At 40.1% G+C, this 25,692-nt stretch overlaps 1 long non-coding RNA gene across 3 annotated transcripts in view; it reads left to right on the top strand.

The window, feature by feature from the left end:
- The window catches only part of LOC135229543 (uncharacterized), a 141,682-nt gene that overhangs the window by 7,341 nt on the left and 108,649 nt on the right, over window positions 1-25,692 (top strand). For 2 of the 3 annotated variants that reach the window (XR_010320224.1, XR_010320225.1), the window contains exons 2-3: window positions 8,351-8,504; window positions 25,177-25,324. This is a non-coding gene — a long non-coding RNA (uncharacterized LOC135229543). Of the gene's footprint in view, window positions 1-6,114; window positions 8,505-25,176; window positions 25,325-25,692 lie in introns of those variants that run through there. The other variant, XR_010320223.1, reaches the window with a different exon arrangement.

Below are 25,692 nucleotides of genomic sequence, written 5' to 3'. Positions count from 1 at the left end.
GTGGTAGGGGTCCTGTTTCATTTTTTGGAGGTGGCTATACAGTTACGCCAGCACCTTTTGTTAAAAAGACTATCTTCTCCCCAATTAACTGACACTGGGTCTTTGGCAAATATCAGCTGCTCATATGTGGATGGATTTATATCTGGATTCTCAATATTGTTCCATCGGTCTATGTGTCTGTTGCTGTACCAGTACCAGGCTGTTTTGAGTACTGTGACAGTATAATTTGTTCTAATATCAGGCAGAGTGAGTCCTCCCACTTTGTTCTTTTTTAGTAATGCTTTACTTTTCCGCGGCTTCTTTCCCTTCCATATGAAGTTGGTGATTTGTTTCTCCATCTGTTTAAAAAATGTCATTGGAATTTGGATCGGAAGTGCATTGTATCTATAGATGGCTTTTGATAGAATGGACAATTTTACAATGTTGTCTTCCTATCCACGAGCAAGATATGTTTTTCCAATTACGTAGGTCCCTTTTGTTTTTTTTGCAGTAGTACCTTGTAGTTCTCTTGGTATAGCTCTTTTACATTTTTGGTAAGGTTTATTCCTAAGTATTTTATCTTCTTGGGGGCTGATGTGAATGGTATTCATTTGATGATTTCCTCTTCAATGTTCTTTTTGTTGATATAGAGGAATCCAACTGATTTTGTGTGTTTGTATTGTAATCTGAAACTTTGCTGAACCCTTCTATTAGTTTTCTTGAGGATTCCTCAGGGTTTTCTGTGTATAAGATAATGTCTTTGGAAATAGAGATAATTTTATTTCTTCCTTACCAATCTGGATGCCCTTTATTTCTTTGTCTAGCCCAGGTGCTCTGGCTAGGACCTCTAGCACAATGCTGAGTAAGAGCAGTGATTAAGGGGATCTTTGTCTGTTTCCCGTTCTCAAGGGAAATGCTTTCAGGCTCTCTCCATTTAGGATGATGCTGGGTATTGGCTTTGTATCAATACCCTTTATTATGTTGAGGAATTTTCCTTCTATTCCTATTTTGCTGAGAGTTTTTATCATGAGTGGGTGTTGGACTTTGTCAAATGCCTTTTCTGTATCAATTGATAAAATTATGTGGTTCTTGTCCTTTTTTTATGTGGTGGATTACGTTAATTGTTTTTCTAATATTGAACCAACCTTGCATACCTGGTATAAATCCTACTTGGTGATGGTGGATTATTTTTTTGATATGTTGTTGAATTCTACTGGCTCGAATTTTGTTGAGGATTTTTGCATCTATGTTCATGAGGGATATAGGTCTGTAATTTTCTTTTTTTGTGTTGTCTTTAGCTGGTTTTGGTATCAGGGTTATGCTGGCTTCATAGAAGGAGTTAGGTAGTATTCCGTCCTTTTCTATGCTTTGAAATACCTTCAGTAGTAGTGGTAAGTCTTCCCTGAAAGTTTGGTAGAACTTTGCAGTGAAGCCATCAGGGCCAGGGCTTTTTTTTGTTGGGAGTGTTTTGATTACCTTTTCAATCTCTTTTTTTGTTATGGGTCTATTTAGTTGTTCTACTTCAGTTTGTGTTAGTTTAGGTAGGTAGTGTGTTTCTAGGAATTCATCCATTTTTTCTAGGTTTTCAAATTTGTTGGAATACAATTTTTTGTAGTAATCTGATATGATTGTTTTAATTTCAGTTGGATCTGTTGTGATATGGCCCATCCCATTTCTTATTTGGATTATTGGTTTGTTTTCCTGTATTTCTTTAGTCAGTCTGGCTAATGGTTTATCAATTTTGTTCATTTTTTCAAAGAAGCAGTTTTTGGCCTTGTTAACTCTTTCAATTGTTTTTCTATTCTCTAATTCATTTAATTTTGCTGTAGTTTTTATTTTTTGCTTTCTTTTGGTGCCTGACAGTTCCTTTTGTTGCTCTCTTTCTGTTTGTTCAAGTTGTAGGGACAGTTCTTTCATTTTGGCTCTTCTTTAATATGTGTGCCTTTATTGATATAAATTGACCTCTGAGCACTGCTTTCACCATGTCCCAAAGGTTTTCATAGGAAGTGTTTTCAGTCTTGTTGAATTCTGTGAATTTCTTTATTCCCTCCTTAAGGTCTTCCATAACCCAGTCTTTTTTGAGCAGGGCATTGTGCAGTTTCCAAGCATTTGATTTCTTTTCCCTGGTTTTTCTGTTATTGATTTTTGCTTTTATGGTCTTTTGTTCAGAGAAGATGTTTTATAATATTTCAATGTTTTGGGTTCTGCAAAGGCTTGTTTTATGACCTAATATGTGATCTATTCTAGAGAATGTTTCATGTGCACTAGAAAAGAAATTATAGTTTGCAGCTGTTGGGTGGAGTGTTCTGTATAAGTCTATGAAGTGAAGTTGTTTAATTGTAGCACTTAGATCTTCCGTGTCTCTATTGAGCTTCTTACTGCATTTCCTATCCTTCACCGAGAGTGTTGTGTTGAAGTCTCCTGCTATAATTGTGGAGGTGTCTATCTCACTTTTTAATTCTGTTAACATTTGTTTTATGAATGTTGCGGCCCTATCATTGGGTGCATAAATATTTAATACGGTTATATGTACCTGGTAAATTGTCCCTTTAATCTTTATGTAGTGTCCTTCTTTATCCTTTGTGGTGGATTTAATTTTAAAGTCTATTTTGTTGGAAATTAATATTGCCTCTCCTGCTCTTTTTTGATTGTTGTTTGCTTGATATATTTTTATCCATCCTTTCAGTTTTGGTTTATTTGTGTCTCTTAACTCTAAAGCGTGTCTCTTTTAGGAAGCATACAGACTGATCGTGTTTTTTTATCCAGTCTGCAACTTTCTGTCTCTTTATTGGTGAATTTAGTCCATTTACATTAAGTGTAATTATAGATAAGTATGAGTTTAGTGCTGTCATTTTGATGCCTGTTTTTGACAATTTCATTTTCCATTTACCTTTTTGTGCTGAGTTTTTCTTTGTAGAATGTGTGTTCTTCCTTTTTATAGTAGTTGAATTTATTTTGGTGAGTCGTTATGTTTATCTTGGTTTTTATTTTGAAGTATGGAATTGTTAGACCTTGTTGTGGTTACCTTAATATTTACCCTGGTTTGAGTAAGTAAAAACCTAAGTTGTTTCGCCCTGTATCACCTTGGTTTCCTCTCCATATGTAATTTCTAAGCCTCCTGTATTTAGTCCCTCTTTTTTCACTATCGTAATCTTTTACATAATCACATCAATGATTCCCTGTTTTGAGTAATTTTTTTAATTAATCTTATTTTGTTTTTGTGATTTCCCTATCTGGGTTGATATCAGGATGTTTTGTTCTGTGACCTTGTGTTGTGTTGGTATCTGATATTATTGATTTTCTGACCAAAGAATTTCCTTCAGTAATTCTTGCAGTTTTGGTTTGGTTTTTGCAAATTCTCTAAGCTTGTGTTTATCTGTAAATATCTTAATTTCACCTTCATGTTTTAGAATTTTGCTGGATATATGATTGTTCGCTGACAGTTTTTCCTCTTTCAGTGCTCTATATATGTTATCCCATTGTCTTCTTGCCTGCATGGTTTCTGCCGAGTAGTGCAAACTTATTGATTCTCCTTTGTAGGTAACTTTTCGTTTATCCTTGGGTGCTTTTGAAATTTCTCTTTATCTTTGGTTTTGGCAGGTTTGATGATATGTCTTGGTGATTTTCTTTTGGGATCTGTTTTGTATGAGGTTCGATGAGCATCTTGGGTAGATATCTTTTCATCTTTCACAATGCCAGGGAATTTTTCTGCCATCAGATCTTCCACTGTTCTCTCTGTATTTTCTGTTATCCCTCCCTGTTCTGGAACTCCAATCACACGCAAATTACTCTTCATAGAGTCCCCCATGATTCTTAGGGTTTCTTCATAGTTTTAAATTCTATTTGATTTTTCTTCAACTATATTTGTGTCAATTGTCTTATCCTCCAGCTCCCCCACTCTGCATTCCAGTTCCTTGATTCTGCTCCTGTGACTTCCTAGTGAGTTGTCTGATTCTGTGACTTTATTGTTAATCTTTTGGATTTCTGAATGCTGTCTCTCTATGGATTCTTACAGCTTATTAATTTTTTCACTATGTTGTTGAATAATCTTTTGGATATCTTTAACTGCTTTATCCGTGTATTCCTTGGTGTTTTCTGTAGATTGCCTTATTTCATTTGTGAGGTCATTCCTGATGTCTTGAAGAATTCTGTATATAATTTTTTTATATTCTACATTTGGCAATTCTAGGAATGTATCTACATCTGGGAATGATTTTGATTCTTTGATTTGGGGGTTTGTAGAAGCAATCATGGTCTGCTTCTTCATGTGATTTGATGTCGACTGCTGTCTCTGAGCCATCTATAAGATATTGTAATATTTTCTTTTATATTTGCTCACTGAGTCTTATCTTCTTATTTTGTTTTGTTACAAGACACCCAGATGGGCTACTAGATTGTGGTATCGTGATTGATTTAGCTTTTGAATCACTTACGTCCTATTACCAGCTTGCCTGAGCTGTTACCAGGTATATAAGTGTATGAGTCCATTCACTATTCTTGAATAGAATCAGCTCAGGTGTCCTGATAGCTGGTCACCTAGTGTGTGGTGTAGGCTCTCACGTATTATCTTAGAGGAGTAGTGGTGATGGTTGTATGCACCAGTTTCTATTAGTGGCATGGGGTCACATTTCGAGGAGGGCAGGATGCTGACAGCCTTCCTTCAAGTGACAGTGAGGTAGGTGTGGCTCTATTCTCTAGAGCACTCTGGTGGGTGGGCTTTGCAGCTGTATCTTAGGCACCCAATGCTTGGGTAGGCGTCACTATTCTCAGACCCCTCTAGCAGGTGGCTAGGTGATGTGGGTGGAGTCTCAGCCCTCAGTTCACTGGTGTGGATCAGCGAGGGCTCTGTTTAATAGGTAGAGAGATATCTGACCTCCAAAACTTGCCTTTCCACTGCTGAGCTAAAACAATTATGGTCAGATCTCTATCAGAATTGCCTTTACATTGTAATAGCCACCTAGTTACCTGTAGGGTGAAAGCCAAAGACTATGGGTCTGTTAATGCCTGGATGGAGCTGATTCTGTATTGTTATTTCAGTTTAGGGAAGTCAGGGAAGGATTTTTTCTTTGATGGTTAAATGCTGCTTTTCTCAGGCCAGGAGAATGGGTTAGAAAAGAAAGAAGAAAAAAAATCCAGCAGTGCACTTCACTCTCTGGCACAGAGAATTCCAATGTTAATGAAGCTGGCTGGGGCAATGAGGGGTGGAATCAGATATATAGAAGAGAGTAGCCTGGCAAAATATACAAAGTTACTTATGTTGTTTGGTGAGGACTGTTTTTTCTGAGATTCCAGAGCATTGTGTCGCTCGTGTGTGGTGGCTGGATCCCTGCTGAGACTGTCCCAGAGGGTTAGGGCTGCGTCCATGCTCACACCGTCTCAGGAAGCCACAATCGGCTCCCCCACACTTAGTCCAAAGCCCAGCACCAGGGTTTCCTTTCTGGGACGCTGCACTCCAGGCTCCAGAACCAGTCGCTGCTTCCCTATAGTTTTTCGTTTCCCTGTCAGCCGCGTCTGTGTGGAGCCTGTGTGTGCTGCCTGGGTCCCCTCTGAGGTTGGTCCTGAGGGTTGGGCCTATATCTGTTCTTCCGTGTCTCAGTAAGCCACAATCAGCCCCACCACTCTGACACCAGGAAACCACGAGGGCTCAAGGCTGTGGCGTGGGACACTGGCTCTGGAAGTGGTCCCTGCTGCAGCGTGGCTTTTCGCTCCCCCGTCACTCAGGTCAACTCCTTAGTTCTGTGTTTGATGGTCAGGGTTTGTAGATTGTCCTTTATGTAATCAGTTCACTTGTTTTTTCGAGTCTTTGTTTCAAGAGGGATAAGCGGAATCTTCTACCTAGTGAGCCATCTTGGTCCTGCCCCCGTGTCTGCCTCTTTATGTGATTTGATATTGACTGTTGTCTCTGAGCCATCTATAAGTTATTGTATTAGTTTATTTTATGCTTGCTTTTTGTATCCTAGCTTCTTGCTTTGTTTAGTTTTGGTATACCCAAATAAGCTGCTTGAGTGCACTAGGTTGATTATTTTCACCTTTGAAGCTCTAATGTACTATCACCAGATGGCTAGCACTGTTACCAGGCATATGAGCCTAGGAGTTCATTTACTTTTCTTGTATGGATTCAACTCAGGTGCCCAGGTAGTTGGTCATAAAGTGTGTGGTACGGGCTCTGTCCTACAGTCTTAAAGGGGCAGGGGTCATTGGTGTAGGCAGAAGTATCTGGCTGCAGTAGGGGGTCAGGCTCTGATCAAGGCAGGGGTCTGACAGCTGTGCTCTGAGTGTCTGTGAGGAAAGTGCATCCCTGTTCTGTAGAGCACATGGGTGGGTTCTGTAGAAGGGCAGTGGGCACCCAATGCTTTTGGTTGTAAGTTCTGGGCGGTACTACTTATCCTTGGAGCCCTATCACAGGTGGCTAGGTATTGTGGGTGGAGCCAGCAGTCCTTATGCCCCTGATGTGGGTAGGTGAAGACCCTGTTTAATAGGCAAAGCAGTGTCAAACATCAAATACCCATCTTTCCACCGTTCAGGTGAAACAGTTGCAGTCTGGCAACAAGGGCCTATTCTCCTGAAATGGGCCCACACAGGTCCATGCTGGGGTGAAAGGTATTCAAAGCCCATGGACTGTTTGTGCCTGAACAAGAGCTGCTTCTGTCCTGAGCTCCCCAGCTTAATTGAGCTGGCAGATTATCTTTCCCCCAGTTGTGAACTTATACCTTCTTCAAGGATGGAAAAATGGCTCAGAGTGGTACCAGGGCCTATCTCAGGCCCAGGGAAGTTGACAGCCACTGAAGCCGGCTTGGGGGCTGGGGGCGTGGTAAAATAAACACAAGTAATTAGCTTTTGCTGAGAGTGCCGTTCTTCTCTTGTTCTGGAGGTGTGAGTAGTCTGTGCAACTTGCTGTCCTTCCCTGAGCTAAACGCCTGTGGAACGCCACTGCCAGCCCCACTGCAGTCGCTCCAGGGAACGGTGCCTGAGGGTTCCTGGCTATTCAGGTCCAGTAACTCCTCTCCACTTCTGAATAGTCTCTCCCTCCCCCTGCCGCTGAGTCCATTTTCTAACTTTACCTTTGATGTTCAGGGCTCCTAGCTTCTCATAAATATAATCGCTTCACTTGTTTTTTCTGGTCTTTTTTGTAAGAGGGATCACTGGTGGCGTCTCAATACTCAAAACTTCATCATTTCTTCCTTTCACTTTAGCTACTCGACATTCAAGAGCAACGTTCAGAGTCTCTTCCGACATCCGTTTTGGTCTTTTCTTTCTTTCCTGTCTTTTAAAGGATCTCTTGCTTTCTTCATGTGTGATGTCCTTGATGTCATTCCACAACTCGTCTGGTCTTCAGTCGTTAGTGTTCAACACGTAAAATGTGTTCTTGAGGTGGTCTCTAAATACAGGTGAGATATACTCAAGGTCATATTTTGGCCCCTTTTGACTTATTCTAATTTTCTTCAGTTTCAACTTGAACTCCCATATGAGCAATTGACAGTCTGTTTCACAATTGATCCCTGGCCTTGTTCTGACTGATGATATGAGTTTTCCCATCTTCTCTTTCCACAGATGTAGTCAGTTTGATTCCTGTGTATTCCATCTGGTAAAGTCCACGTGTATAGCTGCCGTTTATGTTGGTGAAAAAAAATATTTGCAGTGGATGAGTCACTGGTCTTGCAGAATTCTTTCATGAGATTTCTGGTGTCATTTATTTCATCGATGCTGTATTTTCCAACTACTTTTCCTTCTTTGTTTCCAACTTTAACATTCTAATGACCAGTAATTATCAATGCATCTTGATTGCATGTTTGATCAATTTCAGGCTGCAGAAGTTGTTTAAAATCTTCAATTTCTTTATCTTTGGCATTAGTGGTTGGTGCATAAATTTGAATAGTCGTATAAACTAGTCTTCCTTGTAAGTGTATGGATTTTAGCCTATTAGTGACAACATTGTACTTCAGGCTAGATCTTGAAATGTTCTCTTTGATGATATGTAACGTCATTCTTTTGACTCTAGTGGAATATCCATGTTTGTAAGACTGCTCACAGACTGTTTCACCAGAGAGTTTTCTGGTACTGCAACATCTACCACTAATCTCTGTGATCCCTGTGAATTGGCAAAATAAGAATAGTGCTATAGATTTCTTCCAAATACAGAAAACATAAGTATGAAAATGTTCTTGCTGTTGATTATATTCTTTACCAATCTGTTTGTGTGGGATTTTTGGTACTTCACTTGAAAAATGAGTCCAAGGTACTGTGATGTGATTGTTTACTTTGTGTGGCCTTTCTAGCCATGGTCTTATAACATCCACCCTGGTGCTTGGGCAGGACTGTGTGATAGGGTAATTGTGGCTCACCAAGGGGATTGTTTATTTTCCCTTCAAAGAGAACCAGTTCCAGAGCAAAGAGGAGGATTCAACTCCCATCAAGGAAGAACAGCCAAGAGCCGAGCGTATATTATGGACCTGAGATCCCTGCACTGAGAAGCTCCTAGAAGCAAGAGACTGAGATAGAGAGAGGAAGCTGTAACCCTGAAGATGGTAAGATGCCATGGCAGGAGAGACCGAGCAACAGGGACCTGGCTATAGGAGATGATGGCCCATGGAGAAGGAAAGCTGAGTGCCTTTGGAGAGAGGCCGGCCCAAGGCCAGGCAGAGGCACGCCTATCAGCACAGGAGGGAAGAGGCTGTCCTGATAGAAGAACTGTATTCTGAGTGTCTTTGAGCCTGAGCTATAACTGTTACTTCCCTAATAAACCCCATAATCGTGAATATGGACTATGAGTTCTGTGTGGCCATTGCAATGAGTTATTGAACCCAGCAGAGAAGTAGGGAGTGCTGTGTGAGGGACAGTTGGTGTCAGGGTTAGTGAAGATGGTGGAGAGAGGATAGTTTTTCACCAATGCCTTCAATGCAGCTTCGATTTCTTCCTTTTATACCATCAGTTCTTGATCTTATGCTACCTATTGAAATGATTGAAAATTATCCAGTTCTACTGCAGTGGCTGTATTAATATCAGACAAATTATACTTCAGAAAAAGGAGTATTATTGGGAATAAGTAGAGACATAACATAATAAACGTTCAATTCTCCAAAAAGATACAACACTCCTAAATGTGTATGTGTCTAACAACAGGGCTCCAAAATACAAAAACTAATAAATCTGAAAGGGGAAATGGACAAATACGCATTTATAACTGGTATCAGTACTTTTCTATCAATAATTAATAGAGCCCTGCTAGCTGAAGTCCAAAGCATCTGTATGAACCACTCATGGATGTCTATGTGTGTGTATGTGTGTATGTATGTATATAGTATAAAGAGAAGTAATACAGAAATAAACATAGATACATGTTGTAGTCCTTGGGAGGTACAAACGGTTAATGCATTCAGCTGCTAACCAAAATGTTGGAGGTTTGAGTCCACCCAGAGGCACTTTGGAAGAAAGGCTTGGTGATCTACTTTTGAAAAATTAGCCATTGAACTGACACACTTGTGTGTCAGTACTACTCTGACACACATGAGGGGAGGGGTCACCATGAGTCAGATCAGCTTGATAGCAATCGAATGATTTTTTTATGCATTCTGCCAATGTTTGTCTTTTAATTGGTATCTTAGGCTGGGTTCTCTAGAGAAACAAAACCAGTGAGGTGTATATATATATATTTATATATAAATAGCTTTATATCAAGAAAATGGCTCACGAGGCTGTAGAGGCTGGTAAGTCTCAAGTCCATGGGTCAGGCTTGTGGCTTCTCCTGACTCACATAGATGCAGGGACTGCAGAACTCAAGATCTGCAGGTCATACAACAGGTCTGTGGCTCACAGGCTGCAAAGGCTGACAGATCTCAAGATCGGCAGGTAAGCTGGCAGGCCGTGGCTCACAGACTGCGGAGGCTGGTGAATCCCAAAATTGGAAGGTAAGCTGAGAGTTCAAGTCCCAAAATCTTGAGATCAGATGAAGAGGAGCCAGCTGCAGGATTCCGAGTGAGCAAAAACTCAAGAGCCTTGCCAGAAAGTCCACCTATATTGGATGCAGTCCACACCCCCGAGGAAACTCCCTTACATCTGATTGGCTACTCACAGCAGATCCCATCATGGAGGTAATCACATTATATCACATCTCATCATGGAAATGATTGCATCGTTATACGACTGCTAAACTACATCATAACTGCCAAAGCACTGAGAATCATGGTCCAACAAAGTTGACACACAACTTTAATGATCCCAATTGTGAATTTAATCTATTTAAATTTAAAGCGATTAATGATAAGGAAGGACTTATGTCTTCTACTTTGTAGTAGGTCATATACGTATTTTGTTTCTCATTTTCTTCACTACCGTCCACTTTTGTGTTTGACTGATTTTTTTCAAGTGTACAATTTTGATCCTCTCCTTATTTCCTTTCCTTATATTTTTTAACTTCTTAGTGGTGATCATGAGGATTACAATTAATATCTTATGTTTATAACAATCTTCTTTTAATTAATACAAATTTAGCTTCAACAGTATACAACATTCTGCTTTTATTCATCTCAGTTACCTCCCCTACTTACGTTGCTGTTACAAAAATTGCATCTTTATACATTGTGTGTCCGTTAAGAGAGATGTATAAGTATTTTTATGCATTTGTGCTTTAAATCATATATGAGAAAAAGAGAGGCGTGATATAAAAATATTACTGACTTTGTTTTATCTAAGTAGTTACCTTTACAGAGTCTTCGTTTCTTTTTATGGCTTCAAGTTACTGTCTAGTGTCCTTCCGTGCCAGCCAGGATGATTCCCTGTAGCATTTCTCATAAGGCAGTTCTGCTGCTAACATACTCCCTCAGGTTTTGTGTATCTGGGCATGTCTTAATTTCACCTTCATTTTTGAAAGATAGTTTTGCTAGATATTGACATCTTGGTTCATAGTTTTGTTTCTGTATTTTTTTTCCAGTACCTTAAATACATCATTCGACTATTTTCTTGTCTCAATGGTTTCTGATGAAAAATCAACAGTTAAACTTGTTGAGACTCTCTTGTACATTAAAAAAAAAATTTTTTTGTACATTAGGGGTCACTTATCTGTCGCTGCTTTCAAGTTTCTATCTTCGTCTTTTGACATTTTGATTATGTCTGTCTGTGGATATCTATGTATTTACTGTCCTTTGAGTTTATTGAGCTTCTTGGATATCTAGGTGACATTTGGGAAACTTCCAGTCATTACATTTTTAAATATTCTTTCTGTCCTTTCATCTTTCTTTCCTTTCTGGGACTCCTTAATGAGTATGTTGGTATGCTTGATGTTGTCCCGCAGGTCCCTTAGGCTCTGTTCATTTTCTTCATTCTTCTTCCTTTATGCTCCTCAGTTAGAACAATTTCAGTTGTGCTTTTTCAAGTTTACATTTTCCTGCTTTCTTGCTCAAATCTGCTGTTGAGCTCCTCTAATGAAAATTTTATTTCAGCTATTCTACTTTTCAGCTCTATAATTTCTGTTTGGTTCTTTTGTATAATATTTCTTTATTAATGTTTTCTACTTGTTCATACATTCTTCTCTTGGTTTCCTTTTTTTGTGTGTGTGTCTATGGTTTGTTTAGCTCTTTGAGGAAATTTAAGACAATTGGTTTAAAATCTTTGTCTAGTAATCCCAATATCTGTGTTTCCTTAGGGATGCTTTCTGTTCATTTCTCTTCTTTCTTTCTTCTTAACAAATGAACCATCCTTTTCTTTTTTCTTTTTATGACTTAGAATAGTGTGTTGCAAACTGGATATCTTAAATATTATAATGTAACTCTGGAAATCAGATTCCCTCCTGTCATTAGGGTTTGCTTTTTTTTTTTTTTTTAATTGTTGAGGGCCAGTCATCCATTTGCTTAGTGATGTTTCCAAACTATTTCTGCAGAGATTGTATGTCTTCTCATGTGTGGACACTGAAGTTCTGTTCTGTTATCTCAGCAGTCAGTTCATGACCTGACAGTGCTTTCTTTAAATGCTTGTAGCCAAAAAGAAAAAGTAACATTATCCCAGTCTTTGCAGATTGGCTCTGAACTGGCGCGTTCTTTCAATGCTAAGCAAGAGTGCCTAAAACTCTGCCCTAGCCTTCACTTCCTGCCCCCATGGAGCCCAAAGATCAGCCAGAGGTGCAAGCCTAAAGCTTTGTCAGGATCTTTATGAGCATATCTTCATCCTTAGGCAAGAACATTGCACTTCAGATTCCTCAGTATATATGGTAGCCCTTCAAAGCCCTTAAACCACCAACCATTGTCCTCTCAGCCCTTTTTCCAAGCTTTTGGATGTCTCTGCTGTTTTCTCTGTCCTTCATCCTTTGACCCTGGAGGTAGGACCAATTCTTTTTAGCTTCGTACTTCTGAGTTTCCATCACATTATACATTTTTTCTTGTGTGCTGTTGAGTCAATTCTGACTCATAGTGAATATAGGATGGAGTAGAACTTCTCCAAAGGTTTCTAAGGCTGTAATCTTTATGGAAGGGAACGGTCATATCTTTCTCCTGTGGAGTAGTTGGTGGATCAAATCAAAAGGTTTAACAGCTGAGTGCTTAACCACTGCACTACTGGGGCTCCTTTTGACATCATGCATCATAATAGATTTTTAACACACCCCTCAGAAACATAGAAGTCCATAAATTATCAAGGATACAGAAGATTTAACATGTAAAAAAATACCAAATTGATATATGTGTATGTGTGTGTATTATCTAACCATGAAAGAATATACATTCATCTCATGCACATACATAGTGTGTATAAAAATTAACTGTATACTGTGTTATAAAGCAAGTCTCAACAAATTTCAAGAGTCTGCAATAATATAGAGGATATAAGTACAGCATAATTAAAAAAAAAACCATCTTAGAAAATGAAAATACAAAATCTCCATTTTTTTTTTATGTAAGTACACCATAATTAAAAAAAAAAAAAAACCATCTTAGAAAATGAAAATACAAAATCTCCATGTGCTCGGATATTTTAAAATACTATGAGTCAAAAAAGACATCATAATGAAAATTAGAATACATTTTGAAGTGAACAATTATGAACATAGTGCATATAAAAATTTGTGCAGTACAGACAATATAATATAGGAAACTTATAGCCTTAAAAATATAATTGGAAAGAACAAATCTTGAAAAATAAGTGAGTTAAACATCCATTCAAAATGTTGGGAAAAAACCAGAAACAAACATTCATAGGAATTTTTGTTTCTGTTAATGATTGAATACATGCAACAGACGATCAACAAAGACTAAAGTTGATTCTTAGAAAATGCTAGTAAAATTGACAAACTTTAGGCAAGATTGATCAAGTGAAAAAGAATGAAGATATAAAAAACGAATATCAGGAATTAGAAAGAAAATGACTACAGATCTTGTACAACATAAAGATAATGTGAGAATGTTATGGACCGTATTAGCCAATAAATTTGCAAATTTAGGTAAAGTAGGCAAACGTATCATACCATGTAAGTTAATAACAACGATTCAAGAAGAAACAGGAAGCAAAAGTAATTCCACAACTGTTAATAGAATTGAATTAGAGCTCAAACTATTCTCAAAAAGAAAACTTCATATCAGATGGCTTTTCCTGCAAATTCTGCCAAATATTCAAGAAATATTTCACAAATTCTTCAATATAAAATGAAATATATACCCAAACTCATTTTATAAAGCTTGTAGAATGAATATTGATACCAAAACCTGACAAGAGAAGCAGAAGATGGGAAAATTACAGGCCAATGTCACTGATGAACATAGATGCAAAATATAAAAATAAATAGGCAAAACAAATCCAGCAATACTCTAAAGAAGAATATATTATGACCAAGTTGGGTCTATCCCAAGAATTCAAGGTTAGTTTAACATTCGAAAATGAATCAGTATAATTTGCCATATGTACAGGAAAAATAAATGTGATTATATTAATAGGTGTAATAAAATAAGTATTTGATAACCTTCAGCATCCACTCATGTTTTTTAAAAGAACGTCTAGCATGCCATGAGACCAGAAGAACCAGAAGGTTCCCGGCTCCTGTCGCTGAACATTTTGATCAAAGAGTCCATAGAAAAGCCCTGATCAAAAGGGGGAAAATGCAGAACAGAATTTCAAATGAACCCTAGACTTTTTGGAGCCACTGAGGGTGAATGAACTCCTGAAACTATTGCCGTGAGATAATCTTTAAACATTACACCAAAAGCATTCCCTTGAATCATCTTAAAACCGAAGTATGAAAAAGAAAAAACCAAACTGTTGCTGTTGATTCCAACTCAGAGACTCTGTAAGACAGAATAGCACTGCCCCATAGAGTTTCCAAGCTGCAGGTGGTGGATTCAAACTGCTCTTCTTTTGCTTGGCTACCGTATCACTTAACCACTGTGCCATGAGGGCTCCAGAACATTAGCTTACTTAACTAATAAAAATGGTCTACCTTGAGCATATGCTCTTTTAAGAACTGTCTACATGGCATCAGATTGACAACAGCTACTGAAAAGATTAGATAGGAACCTTAAGGAGCAGTGGGTTTATGTTAATGACAGAGGAACAACTCAGAAAAGGAGGGTAAGAATGGTTGCACAACTTCAAGAATGTAGCCAGTGTTATTAAATTGTACAGGTAGAAACTGTTGAGTTGGTGTATTTTTTGCTGCATATATTCTCAACCAGAAAAAATACAGGTAATAATTAACAAAAAATGTCAAGGAGAGCTAAATATTTTGAAAATAAGACAGAGTTGCATGTGAGGGAATGAGTGGGGTGAGCTGTTTTAGATTAATAGTAAAGGCTTCTGGGAGCAGGATATTTGAGGAGATAACTGACCTATATCAAAGGAGAGAATAGCTGTATGAAGTTCTGAAGGGAGGGATATTGCCAATAAAGGAAAGAGTTGTTTCTGAGGCCCTTAAATAACCAAGTGTTTTGGCACGTTTGAGGAAGCTCAGGAAAGAAGTCATGGCTAGTGTGGAGTGAACCGAGGGAAGACTGTTAGGAAATGAGGTTAGTATGGTGAGCAAGCCCCGCATCATGAAAGACCATGGGAAGGATTTGGGAATTTTTCCTAATTGCCATGAGAAGCCACTGAAATGATGCTGTTATGTAGATTGTAAGAGGGAAGATCGGTGCATAGAGTCCAGTTTTAACCAAGAGATGATGGTGGATGTAAGGTGGAGGTAGTGAGAAGTGGATAGAGTCAGGATTTATGTTAAGGTAGTGCCAAGAGTCCAGAATATGTCAATGGATTGGATGCAAGATTTGAATAAAGGAGAGAAATCAAGGATGATTTCTAGGTTTTTGTCCTGAACGACCCAGAGGATAGTGAGAACATTTGCTGAGATAAGGAAGACTGGGAGGTAGATAAGACACTTGGACGAAGAATTTTGTTTGAACCACATTAAGTTTGAGATGCCTAGTAGACATTCAAGGGGAGATGTGAGGTCAGCCATTGGTGAAGGAACAGGGCAGAGTATGTAAATGAGGGTATCCTAGGGCGCAGGTGGAATTGACTGCCATGAATTGGCTCAGATAACCTAGACAGTGAGAAGTGATGAGTGACGTTACTTAAACAGGGCATGGAAATCAATGAAAAAGGTGTGGGAATGGCAGGGAAGCTAAGGTAGAGAAGTTTCTCTCTCCCTAAACCTGATTAGCTGGATTTGAAGACATCATAAGTTCCTGTATGAGAAATATCCAGCAAATTACCAGTTGATTTAATAAATTGATAACAAAGTCCACCTTTCAGCCAAAGATTGAAAAGCAAACAAACCAATTGCCATCCAGTGAATTCTAACTCTTAGCAACCCTATAGGACTGAGTAGAACTACCCCATACGGTTTCTAAGGAGCAGCTGATGAATTCAAACTGCAGACCTTTTGGTTAGCAGCTTAGCTCTTACCCACTGGACCACCAGGACTCAGACCAAGAATAATACATGTGAGGAACTTACTCCTTAGTTCAATCAAGTATGTAGAAATTGAAATTTGTAATTTTGGAGATTCCCCTCTTTTTTTTTCGAAATGGGGGGCATTGAGATGGAGGATTTTCCTATGCCCACCATCCTAAGGGATTTAATTAACCCATAGTTGAGACATTGTAAACATTTGAAGAAATTATTACCTTTGAGAAATTTGAGGGTGAGTAGGCATATCACCTGGCACCTCTTAAACTCCTTTTAAAAACCTGACTTGAAGACTCACCTGCCTTTTTGAATAAGTGCCAGCTTGAATAGGCAGGGTTCAGGGAATTGCCAACCAAAGGTATGGTTTCTCCAGAGGCCTCCAAGGGGTGTAAAAGAAGAGCGGAGCCAGACCCCGTGCTTGGGACACACCCTTGGTATGAAATATTTGAGTGTGTGTGTGGTGAGGGAGCACTGGGTGTGGGAGAGTGGGGTGGGTGGGTAATAGGGAAATGCCTGGTTTTTTTTAAGAAACAGTTTTTTACTTTTTTTTTTTTTTTAATTACAATGAACAGTTCAGTGGAGACACATTCCTTATCTGCAGGGGCTAGTGGAAGTGCTGACAGCTGAGAATGTAGCCTGCTCCCCAAGTGCCAGTTGGCATTTTGGAGAGAAAACTTGATGTTTGGAGCACTGACTGGCCCTGCCTTTTCTAAATAATTAAGGGTGGTGGGGTGGTGGTAAGAGAAAGAGGATGGTCTATGAACACTGACCCTGGAAAATTAACCCGAGTGTGTGGGTTGTGGATAGCAGGAAAAGAACATCACCCGCAAATGACAGCAGTGCCTTTATTTATTTATTTATGCTTCTTTTTAGTTCTGAGTTGTTTTTAAGCCAGAAATTAATGGGGCCACCATGAGTTTTCAGAGAATGAGTTTTACAAAAATCTAAGTGTTTTAAATATTGCAAGGATTTACTTATATGTGCTGTATATGAGAAAAGTCCTTCCAGTTATAGGGAGGAGAAAGAAAGTATATTCAGGAATTAAATTTTCACAGTTCTCTGAATTCTTATATTTCTCCTGTTGTCCATTTTTCTTTTTTTGTCCTTCATCCACCCCTTCCACCTTGACCCACTGTCTTCATCATCTAGTGCTGCCATAACAGAAATACCATGAGTGGATGGCTTTAACCAAGAGAAATTTAATATCTCACATTAAAGTAGGCTAATAGTCCACATTCAAGGCATCAGCTCTAGGGGAAAGCTTTCTCTCTCTTTCGGCTCTGGAAGAAGGTCCTTGTCCTTAGCCTTCCCATGGTCAAGGAGCTTCTCAGGTGCAGGGACCTTGGGTCCAGAGGACACGCTCTGCTCCTGGTGCTGCTTTCTTGATAGTCTGAGGCCCCCAACTCTCTGCTTGCTTCCCTTTCGTTTTATCTCTGGAGAGATAAAAGGTGGTGCAGGCCACACCCCAGGGAAAGGTGACCTGAGTGAGGGTGGTGTTACAATCCCACCCTAATCCTCTTACAGTAAAATTACAATCACAAAATGGAGGACAACTACACAATAGTGGGAATCATGGCCTAACCAAGTTGAGACACACATTTTTTAGGGTCATAATTCAATCCATGACACCCACCAAACCAAACTTGTCACCATCAAGTTGATTCCAACTCATAGAGACCCTAGTTGATTTGAACTCATAGAGACCCTATAGCATAGAATAGAACTATTCCATAGAGTTTCCAAGGACTAGTTGGTGGATTCGAACTGCTGACCTTTTGGTTAGCAGCTGAGCTCTTAACCACTATGCCACCAGAGCTCCTCTTGATCCACAGTCCACCCTAATTCACCACTGTGTTAGAAACTAAGGTTTTGCTACTCTGAAATAAGAACCTTTTACTATACTTTTGTGTTAGTGGTTGCTTTTGGTACGTCTTTAAGCACTGAACAGTTACCTCATACCCGTTAAAAACCCATTGCCACTGCGTCTATTCCAACTCATAGCGGCCCTATAGGGCAGAGCAGAACTGTGCCATAGACTTTCCAAGGAGCGCCTGGTGGATTTGAACTGATGACCTTTTGGTTAGCAGCCGTAGCTCTTAAACAGTACACCACCAGCGTGGGAGGGGTTTAATTGATAACATGACGTCTGGGCTCCAAGGGAGATGGAATGGATGTGCAGGAGAAGGGCATGCAGAGTCTGCCTGTATAGTCCCCAGAACTCTGTTCAAGATCATAACACACCTCAGTAATCACTTGAATCTAAACATACAACTTTAACAGTTGATGTAAATGACTTTACACATGAATTTTGGAACTCAACTCTTTTTCAATGGAAGTTCCTTCAACCTAGCCATTTGTTTGTATTCCCTTAATAATTATGAAAGCTAAAAATTATTGTGTTCATTCTGTGTGTAAGGCCTTTTTCTAAGTGCCTTGTGTGTTTTATTTAACCTGCGTAACAACCTTTTGCATAAGACCCATTTTAGAAATGGGAAACTGAGGCAGTGAGAGGTAAAGTAACGTGCCCAGATCACCCAGCTGATAAATTGAGTTAGGATTTAAACCCAGGCAGTTTGTTTCAGAATTTGCTTATGTAATCACTGTACATGACAGCAGTGAGCCCTAGTGGCTCTGTGGTTAAAGAACTTGGCTGCTAACTGAAAGGTCAGTGGTTCGAACCCACCAGCCTCTCTGTAGGAGACAGATGTGGCAGTCTGCTTCAGTGAAGACTTAGAGCCTTGGAAACCCTATGCGGCAGTTTTACTCTGTCCTTTGGGGTCACTGAGTTAGAATCGACTTGATGACAGTGGGTTTTGGCACATAATACTAATGTGCAGTGTATTCTGTATGCCGTGTATATGTTCAGAAACTAATTTTCCGAACATTTATGCCATATATAGATTACCAATCCAGTTTCCATTGTGTAGATTTTCACTCATGACGACCCCGTGAGTTTTCAGAGTAGGACTGCCCTCCATGCGGTTTTCAATAGCTGTGACTATTTGGAGGTAGGTTGCCAGGCCTTTCTTCCAAGGCAACTCTGAGTGTATTTAAACTGCCAACCTTTCAGTTAGTAGCTGAGCACTTAACTCTTTGTGCCACCTAATACATATATATACTAGGAGGTTTTCCTCCTTATTTGTACTTTAACGTTTTTTAGACTCTTACGAATACTTGTTCCTGGCAGTGAACTAGATGCTAAAGAACAGAATAGGCACATGTAACCCTCTCTCACCTTCTCCCTCCCCTCTTCCACAGAGATGAAATGAAAAGGAATTAATGAAGACAGATCACTGGATTAGGGCCCATACTCCGGGCTATAACAGCATGGGGAGTTTCTCCTGTCACTTCAGTTCTTGTTCAGGAATTGGTACCTGCTTTTTGTGAATCACAAAGACCAGTGCTGTATATCAAGCCATTTAGATTTGGGGTATGGAGCAGTGATGTAAAAAAATTAAATTTTATTTTCAGAGATTTTTTCTATTAATTGTTTACATTTATTTTAATTGTGTATTCTAAAACCCCTACAAAAAGGCATGAAATAATTGTTTAAATTTTAATTCATATGGGTCAAAATGTATGTTAAACTACCTATCGTCACCTTCACAGTTGTCGTTATGTTTGAGCCAATTGTTGTGGCCACTTGTTACCAAGTATGACCTGCTTCTCCAGGGACTGATCTCTCCTGACAACATGTCCAAAATATGTGGGATGAAGCCTCGCCATTCTTGCTTCTAAGGAATATTCTGGCTGTACTTCTTTCAAGACAGATTTGTTCATTCTTTTGGCAGTCCGTGGTATATTCAATATTCTTTGCAAACACCGTAATTCAATGCCTTCAATTTTTCTTTGGTCTTCCTTATTCATTGCCCACCTTTCGTGTGCGTATGAGACGACTGAAAGCACCGTGGCTTGAGTCAGGCACACATTAGTTTTCAAGGTGACATCTGTACTTTTGAACACTTTAAGAGGCCTCTGGCAGCAGATTTGCCCAATGCAATGTGTCGTTTGATTTCTTGACTGCTGCTTCCGTGGGTGTTTATTGTGGATCCAAGTAAAAATGAAGCCCTTAATGACGTGAACATTTTCTCCGTTTATCATGATGTTGCTTATTGGTCCAGTTGTTAGGCTGTTAGTCTGTAGTCTTTGATCTTCAGCAGTAAATGCTTTAAGGCCTCTTCACTTTCAGCAAGCAAGATTGTATCATCTGCATATCTCAGGTTATTAATGAGTCTTCCTCCAATTCTGATGCCTTCTTCTTCAGACCAGCTTCTCAGATTATTTGCTCAGCATACAGGTTGAATACATATGGTGAAAGGATACAACGGTGATGCACACCTTTCTTGACTTTAAACCATGCTGTATTCCTTGTTCTGTTTAGATGACTGCCTCTTGTTCTATGTACAGGTTTCTCATAAAAACAGTTAAGTGTCCTGGAAATCTCATTCTTCCCCATGTTATCCATAATTTGTTATGAGCTGGAGTAGGTCTCAGAAATAATGTACCATTTCTTCCAGTTGGTTGTGCATGGCTGCCTACTTCCCTAGGTGGTAGCAGCTAAGGCCTGTCTCAGAAACACTCTCCTCCCCACTTAGCATGAGTTTTCACACTGCTCCATCTTCTTTCCCTTGTGTGTCTCCTGCCCTCCTCAGTGGCTGGGGAAAATGATAGTAGTCCACTGATGAGATTTATTCTTTTATTATACTTTATTTTATTATTTGTTTTTATAACATAGTTCTGTTAAAATCAAGGGTAATAAAAATGTTTGTATGATGGAAGTGGATAATCTCACCCACTGTGTCCATCTAAAGTTTCATGAGAAAACTGTGCCCACAACAGAGGGCTCCCACTCCTCTGGCTCACTGTATTTTCTCCTTGTTCATTTGCTCTTCCCTCTTTCCTGATGGATGCATGGAACCACTGAGCTTCAGGACTCCACAATTCTGCTTTTCATACCAGTGTTACTGTAATCTTGGGTTCATGGGCTGCCTTGCCACAGATTTACTCATTCTGTTTCTGTTAATTATTTCATTACTTAAAAATCTCTCATGAATTTTTCCAGAAGTACATTCTATTCCTCAAAAACTTGGAAGCAATGGGAAAGTATGCAAAAAAAAAAACAAGAAAACATACGTAATGCATAGAATAAATTATTAACGTTCCGATATGTCTATTTTCTTGCTTATATTGGCATGTATGTGTATTAGAGTCTCTGGTTGATGCAAATGGTTAATATCTTGAGCTGCTGACAGAAAGTTGGAGTTCAGGTCCACCCAGAATTGCTATGAAAGAGAGGTCTGGCAGCCTACTTCCGAAAACTCAGCCATTGGAACCCCTATGGAGTACAGTTCTACTCTGGCACACTGGTGTCATCATGAATCAGAACTGACTCAGTGGCAACTGGTTTTATGTGTGTATTAGCACACACAGTTATGTATATTAACACAGATATTATATCCTGATATTTTCATTCAACATTAGTCTTTTCATGGTAATTTTTTTTGTTTTTTTTTAATGAGGGCATTAAATTACTTTATAATATTCTGTGTGCATGTAGTATATGTTTTTTAGCGATTTGACTATAGTTGCAATAATGTGCATGTTTCTAGTAATCTTTAAGCTATACTTACATCTTTTTAACATACATCTCTGCCATTAAATCTCTTTGTTTAAGTGTTGTTTAACACTCATTACGCCTAAGGGATGGTCTCAGAAGCAGCCCTGATCAATTTTTCTCCCTCTTACTCATGAAGCCCCTTAATGTATTTCAAGGTATCAACTACGAAGGATTTTACGTCCTTATCGTTTGTTTATTTTTCATTCAGTCAGTGTATTCCATGGGCCAGAAGTAGTCTATGTTATGCAGATACAGTGGTGAAAGGTACACACTGTCCCTGTCGTCATGAAGGGGACAACCCAGTGCAGGTGGGAGGAGCACTGGGGAAATGCAGCTGAGAGCAAGGACAGACAACCCTCCAGGAACCACACTGGACTTCAGAGAGGCTTGTTGGCTGCTGTTCACCTGGCAGGCTTCTAGATACCCGAGTACCCTTGGGCTTGGTGCCTACTCCTCTCTCTATTGACACCCTCCCTCTAGGATGCCTCAGTGAGTTTACTGCTGTCTATTTGTAGCTAAGGACGTGAGGTTTATACCTCCATCCATTCAAACTCCTCCTGGGTCCAGACTCATATATTCAAATGTCAGCCTAACTCTCTGTAATGACCTCTTTATGCATTATAATGATACATTCCTCATATGGCCATCATGAAAAGCAAACATGAAAGGAAAGCACAGGAGTGCCTGGCACCGGTGTAGGTACTCAATGAACATTAGCTGTTGGTATTATTCTTGACATCTCCGTGTGGGGTGAAGTTTTATTACCTGACATCTCCATGTGGGTATCTAACAGCTGCACCATGTTATCTAGGCTATGAAACAATTCTTGGTTCCAACCACCATTCCGTTCTTATCGATGAATTTCTCAAGGCTTCGGTGATGGGAGTGTGTGTTTTTCCACACAATGGACATGATTAGGAATGGTAGGCCAGGTCCTGCACAATAAATTGCTCCAACATTCCTATGGGTGACCATTGAGACAAGTTTCAGCCACTGAATGTAGCAAAGAATTGGAACTACTCTCAGCTGTTCATGTGAGTACTCTCAATCCAGAATATCTGGTAAGTCGACTGTTAGGGATTGAATTGTGTCCCTCCAAAATGTATGTGGAAATCCTAACCCCTGTACCTGTAATTCTGACCTTGTTTGGAAATAAGGGGCCTGCTTTTATTATGTGAATGAGGTCATACCAATGTAGGGCGGGTCCTAAGCCTAACTCTTCTTAGTTATAAAAGGAGCAGAATACACACAGACACAAACGGGTGAAAAGGAAGACAGACAAAGAAGACAGATGCTTCTAGAAGGCCAGGAACACAAATGATTGCTGGCATCTACTAGAAGCTGAGGTAGACAAGGAAGGACCTCCCACTACAGCCATGCCCTGAATTCGAACTACTGCCTGCTAAACTGTGAGAAAATAAATTTCTGTCCTTTAAAAGCCATCCAGTTGTGTTATTTTTTGTTATGGAGGGACTAGGTAACTAACACACATACCCGTGCTTATAAGTTCAGCCCAGTGCAGAACAGTTTTCTTCCCTCCTTGGTCTAGCCCACCTGAACCTGCTCTTTCCCTATCAGTGTCCTTTGCTTTCACCTAAGAGCTATGACAGAGTCCGCTTGATGCTGACGCATTGAAATTTCAATTTATTTTTTATTTATGATTACTATTAATTCCAATATTTTCTACGGTTTTCAATGGAGACAGTCCTATAATCTATGAATAGCAGTTATACTTTTTTTGTATTAGCTTACACTTCCAGTGTTAAATGTTTAATAAAAATAATGATAGAAGCATCCTTATTTTATTGTTTATTAATTTTAAAGAGAATGTCCCACACGTCACCATGAACTATCATGCTAGTTGTAGTTTTCCACGTTCGGGAACTCCTTTTCTGTTCCATGTTTACTCCTAGTCCTTATCTCTCCGTGTGATTGGATTTTATCAACCTGCTTTGCCCCCATCTCTTGAGGTGAGCATATGTCTTCTCTTCTTTCACCTATGCATGTGGTGAATGAAATTACTAAATCTTTAATGTTCACTCAAATTTGTATGCCTACAATAAACCGCCTTGATCATGGCATGTTACGTGGTTTACCCTTTGCTGGATTTCCTTTGCTGGCATCTTGTGTAGGGTTTTGCATCTCAGTTACTGAGTGTGCTTGTCCTCTAACTCTTCTTCTACCTTCTTTCTCTAATTTGTTATCATTTTTAAACTAGCCATAAGGATCAAGTTAGGGGAGTGTCTCATGGTTTTCTAATCTCTGTTGACTATGTACTAGATTAAAATGACTGTTTCTTGCATGTTTGCTGGAACCTGACTGGAAACGATCTAGGTCTGCCATTTTCTTTGTAGGGAGATCTTGAACTACTGACCCATTTTATTTAGTGGTTAAAGGCCTCTTCTGGTGCTAATTTACTTGTAAAAAATTCTGATGCATGTTCTAGATTGCTCGAATCTCATCTTTAAATATTGATTATCAGGGCTTGTAGCCTCATGCAAGCCAATTAATCAATCCCAGATTTCCCCAAAGTCAGGCCCTGCAATGATTCCTGGTACCAAATTCCCTCATCTAAGACTTATTTGCAAAGAAAGAGACAACAGTATGCTATCTACGCAGTTGTGTATCCGCAGCCTTCTTGAGTCCATAACGTGAGGTTACAGTCTTCTAATACTTTTTTTGTAATTGTTCTCTTTCTTATTTTTTTTTTCCTTTTTTCACTGCCAATACCGCCCCCCCCCCCCCAGTCTAGTAGTTTTAAAGTTGTGCGTTTCAGGTTCAAGTCTGTAATCCAGCTGGGATTCTGTGTGTGCTGCATGTGTGCATCAAAAGAACACGCTTCTAGAAGCAGTAAGCAGGCAGTGGGACTGTTGGGTGGTTGGCGGGGCGGGGGGAGGGGAGCTGCTGCCCAGAGAGGGCGTCCGAGGGAGGCAGGAGATGCCGGGCTGCCCACTGCAAGCCTGCAGACTCCAAGGGGGAGGAACCTGCGTGCGCCATGAGCCTTTTGAGACAGGCCCTAGCCCGCCCAGCCGGGTGCTAACCTCGCACCCGCCAGGCTTGCGGGTTCCCCCAGGACTAGGGGAAGCCTGAGGCCAAGGAGGGCAAGACCTAGGGTCTGGACCTGGGAACTGGTTCTGCCACTTGTGATCGCAGCACTTATGCTGGGAAGGGGGGCAGGAAGCATATCGCAACGTGCGTCCGGACGATGACCCAGAAGGGCAGGAGTTGTGGTCACCCACGGACTCTGCGTCTGCATATGGACGCCCCCCCAGGGTGCAATTCCAGGAGCACAAGGCAAAGCCACAGAGGCCACAGTGCACCTCGCCGATGCTCCCCAGGGGCATTGCCCCAAATCTGGGAAACAGTCCCTCCTCTGGGCTAGGGACTTTGTTTCCTCCATTGTCATCACTGACTGTGAGCAGACTCTTGTCTAGGCAGACTAATGAGGAGTTATCAAAATGAGCTTAAAAGTCCGGATTTGAGTTAAGGATCATAAATTAACACAGAGAAATACGACTTTAGCAATAAGTGCCTGCTTGAAGCCCAAGTTGCCTGAAAACACAGAATTTCAGTCTTTCAGCTCCTCTGCTAATCTAGGGACTAAGAACTGGATCTCACTGGAGCTCAAAGATGTGGGGCACTGGAAATACTCCTGGGTCTGTCTGCTCATGGCTGATTGCCTGATTCCCAGTTTTATTATACAGCTTAAATACAGACCAGAAGAGGAGTTTGGGGCTTGACACCTGACATCTTAACACCAGTTCCTGTTTCTTGAGGAAGGAAGAGGTAAAATAAATCAGCGTTTACTGTTTCCTTCTCCATCCCCGGAAGTCCTGATGAAGACCCTCTCAGGTAAGGACTGGCAGGGAGTGGCTTGGTTTACTATTCAACTTTGTCCTTCAGTCACTTTGTTTATGTCCGGCATGTAAACTATTGTGCATTGAGAAGCATTCTAATTCTTGTGCAGAAGGACTAGACCTCCTGCAGAATGACTATATTGTGCCTCCCTCGGGCACCCCTGTCTGCGCAGCACCCCCCAACGCCAACTGCCCAACCGCCTCTCTCCTGGCATTCTGCTTCTAGAAGCATGTTCTTTTGATGCAGAGATGCAGCACACACAGAGTCCCAGCTGGATTACAGACTTGAACCTGAAGACCTTATGCAGAATGACTATTTATGAACCACTAAGCTCAGTACTAAAGCAGGTACTTACCCCTCAG

The sequence above is a fragment of the Loxodonta africana genome, unplaced genomic scaffold (genome assembly GCF_030014295.1).
Source record: "Loxodonta africana isolate mLoxAfr1 unplaced genomic scaffold, mLoxAfr1.hap2 scaffold_36, whole genome shotgun sequence".
Taxonomy (NCBI): Eukaryota; Metazoa; Chordata; class Mammalia; order Proboscidea; family Elephantidae; genus Loxodonta; species Loxodonta africana.
This window is presented reverse-complemented; position numbering and strand designations above follow the sequence as displayed.